Source organism: Adiantum capillus-veneris, chromosome 8, assembly GCF_014529385.1.
Source record: "Adiantum capillus-veneris isolate H3 chromosome 8, ASM1452938v2, whole genome shotgun sequence".
Taxonomy (NCBI): domain Eukaryota; kingdom Viridiplantae; phylum Streptophyta; class Polypodiopsida; order Polypodiales; family Pteridaceae; genus Adiantum; species Adiantum capillus-veneris.
The window spans coordinates 135,088,806-135,098,603 of record NC_140938.1 but is presented as its reverse complement, the minus strand read 5'-3'; the positions used below and the strand labels follow the sequence as shown (position 1 = coordinate 135,098,603).

The 9,798-nt window shown below is 39.6% G+C and overlaps 1 pseudogene; it reads right to left on the bottom strand.

The window, feature by feature from the left end:
• Positions 1 to 611: 611 nt before the first annotated feature.
• Positions 612 to 2,281, bottom strand: LOC147453003 (uncharacterized; annotated as a pseudogene).
• Positions 2,282 to 9,798: the final 7,517 nt, after the last annotated feature.

The window sequence follows — 9,798 nt, the reverse complement described above, 5'->3', positions numbered from 1 at the left end:
TGGTATCATAGCATATGGCTTCCATGGTGATGAATATGGTATTCAAAGACAATCACGTGGTAATTTTATTATATAATCAATACTACGTGCTTGATACATGATATATTTATGGATTGCTTTCTTTATGGTTGACTACACTTTTTAAGAGTTACTATAGTGTATAATTTGGAAGGTTGTTATCATTGCTTACCATATGCCCGTAACATAGTAACATTGTGAAATAGATATTTGGATGTTTGCCTACTTTATCACTCTCTCATAACACACAAAGACTGCATATTTAACCTCTTAAATAAGCAAGAAGATTATTTTAAAAGTACATTTTACCTCTTCATTTCTCACTTGATACATATTGTCGATTGCCAAAAAAAAATAGAGTGACAAACAACATAACTACTATAAGAGAGCTTCATAAAAACTCCAATCTGACTAGTAATACACAAAACAATTAACTTTTAAATAGCTTGTGTCATCAAATACAAGCTTTGATCAATAATCCTTAAAAGAGAAATTTGAATTCCTATACAACGAAAGGACACATCTACATATAATCGAAACCCTTATTTCTTTCAATCTAAATAAAACAATTTGAAAACTTGTAATAAGTCCCATCAATCCATATGTGATGCATTGTATCGCCCGTCCATGCTTTTGGATACCTGCAAGACAAGTCATACATTAGTAAAAGAATTTTCATGAATCACTTACATAGTATTTAACAAGACTTACTTAGTTGGTTCCAGGTATCAGAATAGAGAAGATGAATTTCCAATCAACCCAAAAAGTTTCTTCATGATGATCACCTTTCCAGTATAGCAATGCTTTCTTATTGGTTACAGCAACACTATGCCCCAAAGCTTCTATTGTTGTAGTTGCAAGTCTCTTAGCAATTACAATGTCACCCTCCTCTGGCCAAGGAGGAACACATCCTAGCCCCATTGGAAGCACTAGACGATGACGTTGATCAGAACCACTAACTTCAAGTAGGATGTCCATATCAACTCTTGCTCCTTGAATTAAAAAAACACTTCCAGCAAATACAGTGGACTGGTAGTATCACTAGCACACAATGATTCCTCTTACTTTTGTGTAGGATGAACATTCCAGAAACATCATCAATACCATCAAAGCTTTCCACAATGGCCTCCACTGTGACAAACACAATCACAACTCCTCCTTGCTCCAGTGAAAATATTTTAGATAGCCTCCCATAAAATTTTGAGTCGAGATCTTTAGCTACTACCAGATAATCTCCTAGAGTGTACTTCACTTCATCTACAAAAACCTTGGAATACTCATATCCATAGGAGCATGGATATCCACTTGATAGGATCTTGATCGATTCTTTTTCATTGGAACATAATAAGAAAGGAATTTTTCTCAATCTTTGTCCAATAACTATTCCATTTCTATTAAGCAAAGCTTTACAAGCATAAGGTTGCCCAAGCCGAATTGCACTACTCCATATCTCTCGAGCTTGCTTCTCTGACGTTGCAAGAAAGGCACACAAAGAATGCGAATTATGACACTCAAGATTTGACAATTCATCAAAGTTCCAACCTTGAGGTGAAAGTAAGCAAGAGTGAAGAGCTTGCAGATATCTATTTTCACACAATAGCCCGTCCTTTTCGATCTCTAATTGCTTCCATGTATTTGTAAACAAGATGCGACTATGAAAATTCGTATAGGATATCTCATTGGCTTTATTGTTAGTTGGAATGCTTAAGTAGCCTGATATGCTCCTCTCAAAAGAGAAGCACCAAAAGCAATCATGAGAGCCATGGCGTAAGATATCGTCAAGCATCTCTCCACTACCTATACACAGTAGTAATGCAAGCATCACTTAGTCAATACTATAATAATCAAGCACTTAATAAAATCCCTTTGAGACAATAAACTTGAGAGAGTCTTATATACCTGCCACATGCTCCAAAGGGGAGCTATTGGGACCCTCGTATTGTTCCGACAATATTCTCCATGATGATAATAGAGAGTGACACGTTTGGATATCGCTCAATGACCATCCTTTCCTTCTAGAGAAATTGAAAAAGAAATGTGCAATATCGACAAGAAGCATCCCAAGTTGACGTTGTTCGTCTGTGATTCCCTGCACTACATTTAAAATGTGAGGCAGACACCACTGTACAAATTTTTGACACTCTTCTGCCTTAAACATTTTGAAGTGCTTCGATGGATTCCTTGGCCATCGCCCAGAGTGCAAAATAAGCTTTGGAATGGAAGCTGTAACCTCCTTAACAGCATTGTCGATGTCACGCTTCATTGGTGTGGTAGCAGATGAGATCAACTTTTTGATGTACTTCTAAAATAAGTTCAGAGATAGTACATGCATAGCATCATATACTAAGTCTTTTGACAGGTCAAATGCATATAAGTGATACAATCTCTAGAGAATGGATTGTCCAGACAAACCTGCATCCCGTAGAATATCTTCTTTACCTTCTTTAGTAGGATATCGTTTAGCTCGTTTGATTCCTGACCACATATCTTCTACATGTCGACCTTGAGGAGGATGTCTAGCTTGAAATCTGTTATTATCATACACATATCTCGACCCATTTGCATCTTGCTGAAGTGTTGCATGTGCTTTACAGCGTCGACAAAAGCTCTTTCCGCCATCTTTGAATTGTCCCAGCTTACATTGAGCTGGATGGTCCCCAGTGCACATCATTAGGATTCCTCGCAACTTTGTTGTGTCATCTGGAAGCCCTTGATGAATACAGCTTTTGTTGTAGGCATAGTTAGCTTCGAAACCATCTAGAAATAAGCTTTCTAGTTCCATAAGCAAGGGTTGTAGGAAAGAAGAGAGAATGTCTCCATGCTTCTTCTCCAACTCTTTGTTTGAGAGGGGAAGAAACAATACAGGAATAGAACTAGAGTAGATCGTTTTCCTCCATTCCAGACAGTGACCTCAACTACTGCACTATCCTTCATAGTTGTTGATGCTGCCTGAAATCCATCCCAAGGTAAAAGAAGAGAAAAATTCCTTGGGTCTCCTTTGATAAGCTTTCTCTCTCCCCGAATTTGTTTTTTACACCTGGTACATGCAAACTCGTATGCTGGAGTGTCTTCATTCCAACTACTGAGAAGCTCTTTGCTTGACAAACACCTGGGAAATGCACGGTATGTCATCTTGCACTTGTCATTTTGACACACAACTGGAGCCAACCAAAGGGCATCAGGATTCCAAAAGTCTTGGTAAATTCTCATCTTCTCTCCATCCCAAACTTCTTGAATGAAGTCAGGATGTTGAGAGGGCTCCTTAGCCAACCACCGGTCTTGAGCTCTCCACATGCTTAAGAAATCATGACAATTTTCTTCACTTTGATAGAGACGTCTCAATTGATCTATTAATGATATGTATAAGATTGGCATCATCTCCTTTCTGCTTCTGCTATAGCGACGCTTATAGAGACGCTTATAGCGACGCTATTAGCGACGGTTTTAGCGACGCTGGGGGTTATAAAAAACCAGTGTATTTTCGTCGCTAACAGCGTCACAAGAGTACACAACCTCTTGTAGTGTGCCAGCCTTAGTGGGACCCACTGTTCGGGAAAATCATTATCACAAACATACAAAATTCCCTTCGAAGTTCGACGTAGGCTCAAAGAGGAAATTCTGTAAAGTAAATGGCTTTTTTTGCAATTTTATTCTATTTTCTTAATTTTTCCAAGCGGATTTTCTCCTTTTCCCTCTCCCTTCACACTGGGGCAGGCAAAGGTTGGCCAATCCAAGGTGGCGACCAACCATTTGTAGGTGTGACAGCAACGTCAAGGACCAACTTCTAAAAAAGGGTGGGACGGGCGTCCCAGTGTGACAGGACTTTTCCCAAACACTGGGACCATCCATGGAATTAATTCAGCCACCAAATGCTCAGTAATTATTGGAGCACTATTGGCCTCTTTGCGCACATGCACCGTCGGCTATAGCCTTACCAAACAACATCGGCCATCAGCCTGCGCACATGCGGCTCTTTCGGCCTAGAAACGGCGGGAATTTTGTCAACCCTACAGGTTGTAATTGATTGCGCAGCCAGTTCAGGCGAATCAGGCCTATTGCCAGCATTCCAGGGTTGGGGTTTTAAACAGCGTCTTTTCTGCACTCCACAGGACCTTGCGAAGCACGTTAATTGAGTATGTTAGCAACTTTGAGAATTACAACAATAGCTTACTGTATCAGTTGAAGAGAGATAAGAAAACAAGAAATGCTAAACATTGTAATTCTCACAATACTTTAAAATGTCCAGAGGCAGGAAAACATAATTGTTGATTGTACTTAATTGGGAAAGAAAGATGGAAGGGAACATGGGATCAACACAAACGGGATGATCATATCATAAGGTTAAAAAAATTGTTTGGTACAGGAACTACTATTTTTGTCTGCAATCTCAGGGGAAATATTGCATTCAACTAGCCTTGAGCAACCTGCAAAACAACCGAGGGTCAGTAAAATGAATTAACTAACAAGTAGATCATAAGAAAAAACTAGTGAGGCAAGAGGGTTAAAATCATTATGGCTCTTAGAAAAGGGTATCATCACTATCCTTGGATCAATGGATAGTCATTATCGATATCATAGCTCGAAGATATTATTATTATCATGCATAATCATTAATATTAGAGGTATTGATAGCCGTTTTTCGGTTCTCCGTAATTGCCATAGTGAGCTACCTCACCCTACCAAAATCACCCAAACACTATGGCTATCCCTACCACTTCACTGTAAATAGGCGTGTGTGAGTTAGGGGACTTTTCCCATATTTTCTTAAAAAACCCTCAATTAGCTAGTCACTGGGCTAGTTGAGTCAAAAAAATAAATAAAATCAAAAAAATAAAATATATTATAGCCCATTTGTGTGTAAATATTGCAGTATATATATGGCCTAAATATAGGGATTTTTAAAATTATTCTGGTATTTTATTTAAATATTTATACTTAGGTGTCTGTTTTATTAAACCTATGTACGCCTTCTTTCATCCTCTTACACCATAAGTATATTTTTTGCCAATATGTACATACTCTAACCTTATATTTTTCCTTTATACAAATCACTCCCACATTTTCACCCTCACCCTTGTGAAAACAAAAACTTGATTTCTACTCATTGGTCACGTTTATTATATTATTTACTTGCATACCTTTTTCTCTTTCACCCAAAATAAGTCAAAGAGGGACCATATCATATGATTCCAATATCTTTCCATATCCATAATTCCTCCATATTTTTATTATTATTTTTACTCATTATTCTAACACCATGTGCTCATTGAGCTAAAGTCCATGAATAGTCCATACACTAGTCCCACCATGTATATATTTCTTTATTCACCAATAATCCTCCTCCATGCATGTGTCAAGGGCAACTTGGATGCTTTGTATTATGATATGACAAAGGAGGGGCTCACTCTTGGATGCATTGTACAAATTCAACAAAGGAGGGGGCCACTGAAGACTTTTTGTGAAGAAAAAGCAGGTCTTTTGGTGGGATTTTTAATATCCATCTCCACTCCGAATTTGGAGCGATGGTAAAAAGAGAAAATGTAGCCCCCGCTCTGAATAATCACCTCAATATTTTTCATGATTTTTGCAGCTACCAGCGGTGAGCTATGATTTTTTGAGTGGACCCTAGTCTGCCCACTTTTCTCACAAGTAGCCCATAGTCTTCTCTGACCTCTTTCCACACTTCTACACACACATATTCCTCTCAATCCCTCACTCAAACCGGCACCTTCAATGGTTTCTCTCACATTCTTCACCATTAACCTCCCCTCTTACTCCCATAGCTCTCATATGAGCTCTCCATGTACATACACCATCTCTATGCCTCTCTCTATTATCTCCAAAGTACAATTCCATCTTACTCCTTATATATATACATAAATTCAGCATGTGTACCATGCTTAACCTCTGAAAATCAAGAGATCTCATCAACGGAATTACCATTTTCATCACGATAATCAACCTTGGCGACGGTGGCGTAAAGAAGGGAAGACGAAGAAGAAGATCGATAGTCATTTTGAGAACCTACACAAGTAAGTCCAAAACTTCTTCAAGCTTCACCATCACAAGGATTTTCTCACTTCATTCAACCATCTTACTTCAACCATCCACCTCATTCTACCCATTGTAAATTCATCATTAACTTTCTAGTGATTACTAACACTAACCACCACTAACATACTAACACAAAATAGTCATTGACCTAACCATAAAAGACACCTCACCTCAAGACATGTGCATAGTGGCTCATGCAAAGACTAGGCATGTGGCTCATGCAAAGACTAGGCATGCACATCCATGAGACACCTAAAATTAAAGTCAAGATGGCAAACAATAGCAAGGCTAGGTGCGTAGGCATTTGTAAAAATGTCTTTGTAGAGGCCTTTGGCATTAAGAAGGCAGTGGATTTTTATGTCATGTCTACCAAAGGAAATGGTTACCCATTTATCCTAGGAAGACCATGGCTAATGAAAATGCGAGCTTTGCAGGATTGGGAGAGTGGAAAGCTAATTTGCAGCAATGACAATCATAAGAAGGTTGTCTTTGACATGAAGGAGCAACGCCAAGAGGAGGTCCATGAAGAATCATCTCAAAGTGAGACGGGAGAAGATTGGACTGAAAACACTTTAGAAGAAGAAAGTAGCGGTAGCATTACTGAAGAGGAGTCTTCCATCGCATTCATGGGGGTAAGGTTTAAGCCAAACAACCAGGAGACCTCTTGCCCAGGTTTGGAAGAGGTAGGTACTCAAGAGAACCAAAATGTGCAAGATGAAGGAATGTTAGAAGGTATGTTGTCTACAACACTTACAAAGGATGAAAGAGAGGAGTTCAAATGTGTGCTAAGAAAATTTTCTAGGCTTTTTGCTAAAGATTACACCGATGTGCGTGGAGTAGATGGCGTTCAACACAAAATTGAGTTGAAGCCAGATGCCCCACCTAAGGCTCAGAAGCTACGAAGGTTAGGATTCATAAGGGAGAAGGCTTTACTCAAGGAGGTAAGAAAGCTTCTAGCAACAGGTTTCATTTATCCAGTGGAGAATTCAGAGTGGGTCTCTCCCGTTGTTGTCACTCCCAAGAAGAATGGCAAGTGGAGGGTGTGTGTGGATTACCGTCCACTCAATGAGGCAACAAAAAGAGATCACTTTCCCCTCCTATTTCACGATGAGATACTAAATGAGGTAGCTGGTCATGAGAAGTACACTTTGTATGATGGCTACTCAGGTTACTTTCAAATAGGTATCGCTTTGGAGGACCAATTGAAAACAACCTTCATCACTCCTTGGCGTTTGGTCTGACAAATGCTCCTGCAACATTCCAACGTTTCATGAACATGGTGTTTCAAGCATTCTTTGGAAAGTCAATCAAGGTTTTTATTGATAATTTTTGCATTTATAGCTCAAAATCATTGCATCTACAAAGGGTAGAAGAAGGTTAAAGAAGCTCTACGACATGGGAGGTCAACTCAACCCCGACAAGTGCCACATAGGTGAGGATGAAGTGATCTTGCTTGGTCACAAGGTTTCCTATAAAGGTATTGAGGTGGATCCAGCAAAGGCAAAAGCTCTTATTGAGCTCCCATCACCCAAGAATCTCAAAGAGGTCATCTCATTCATTCAAAAGGTGAAGTATATGTCACGCTTCATTCACTTAGCTTCGGAGTTACTTCATCCTTTGCAAAAGTTGACACAACAAGTACAATTTGCATGGTCTCATGAGCTTGAAGAGTACTTTTGTAACATTAAATTCATTTTGTCAGAGATACCAACACTCATGCCTCCTTGTTGGGAGTACACATTCTTTGTTAGCTCTAGTGTTGGAAGGGAAACAATTGGTGCTGTGTTGCTACAACAAGATCCCCAGAGTACAAGGATGCGACCCATCTACTTTGCTAGTAGGGTCATGAATGCTTTGGAGAGAGGCTACACAGAAGCAGAACTCATGATGCTTTCTCTCATGTTTGCGGTGAGAAATTTTAGATCCTACCTGCTTCCAAAACCTTTTATAATTCTCACTACAAAAAATTTGTTCCCTTGGGTGTCATCTCAAATGAATCTTAGTACTAGGATCTCAAAGTGGATTATGGAGTTGCAAGAGTTTCAATACTCTTTCAAAGTAGAAGATAGTGTGCGTGCACAATTGGCAAGGATCCTTACTTATAGGGTACATGAGAAGGAGATTAAGGTGCCTGAAGTAAAGACCCTACCATTGCCACCACCTAAAAGTATTCCTAATGCTTTTACCTTGTTCTTTGATGGAGCTTTTCGACGAGTCATAGGAAAAGCAGGGGGAGGGCTAGTGTTGCTCAACCCAAGTGGAGAGGTGGTCATGAAAGAGAAGGTCAATCTACCAGGTTCAACTAGCAACAATGAAGCAAAATACGACACACTACTTCATGGTTTGAAGATGTGCATTGGCCAAGGGATACAACGTCTCATGGTAAAGGGGGATGCACTTCTCATTGTTAAACAGATTTTAGGCATTTGGACATGCAAGAATGAAAGCTTAAGGACAAAAGTTCATGCCATTCGTAGGATGTTTAATCAATTTGAAGAAGTAAAACTATATCATATTCCTAGGAAACAAAATGAAGATGCCGATTTACTTGCACAACAAGCAGTTACATGTATCAACAAAGAAGTGCAGGTCATCATGGTGGCAGCAACTGTCAAGCAACCGAGATACCAGGGATTGGAGTCATTGGCTCCCATTATTGGCTACATTTTGGAGGGCGAGTTTCCACAAGACTTCACTAAAGCTCAGAAAAGGAGACTCATGAAGAAGGCAAGTTTCTATCTCTTCCTAGAAGGCTCCCTCTATCAAAGAGGGAAGGATCAAGTGTGCAAAAGAGTACCAACTATCGAGGAAATTCTAGCCATTCTAAAGGGTTTGCATGAAGAGGCATGTGGTGGTCATTTTGCCCAAGAATTAACTGTGAAGAATATTTTTCTTGCGGGGTATGTTTGGCCTAGTCTGCATGTGGATGTTCAACATTGGTGTAAAAGCTGCCACAATTGTCAGATTAATAGAAACAAGCATCTGTTACATGGTCCACGATAGTTAGTCCTTGAAAATGGTCCATTTGAAAAATGGGGCATTGATGCTATGGGTCCTCTGCCTAGGACGAAAAATGGTAAACTCTACATTCTAGTGGCTATAGACTATATGACTAGGTGGGTAGAAGCACAAAGTGTGGCAAAGGTAAATGAGAGGACAGTGAGCAGGTTTGTCTACACTAATAATTGTTGTAGATTTGGCACACCTCTAGAGATTGTCTCGGATAATGGTCCGGGGTTCAAGAAGGGTTTACTCAAAGAAGTTTGTGAAGAGCTTCACATTCTACATCGTCATAGCACTCCATACTACCCACAGTCAAATGGTTTGGTGGAGAAGGCTAATGGTGTCATTGCAGGAATCATTAGAAAGATGGTGCAAAACAAGACAAAGTTGTGGGATGACTTCTTGGATGGTGCCTTGTGGCATATCGAACCACATATAGGGAAGCCACGGAGTTCACATCATTTCACTTGGTCTATGGTCAAGAGGCTTTCCAACCAATTGAGCTCAACATCACAACAATACGACTTCAATATTGCTCTCTTTTCAACCCACACCCATGACTCAAGCAGACAAAGAAGACCCGCAATGTTTTGATATTCAAAAAAATCATAATCCTGATTTGTTAGCTTGTAAATTAGGATTTCCAATAATCTTAATGAGGGGTCTCCAACCTATAAATAGGCCCCTCTCCTTCTTGTAAAACAACCTCCAACATCTCACATA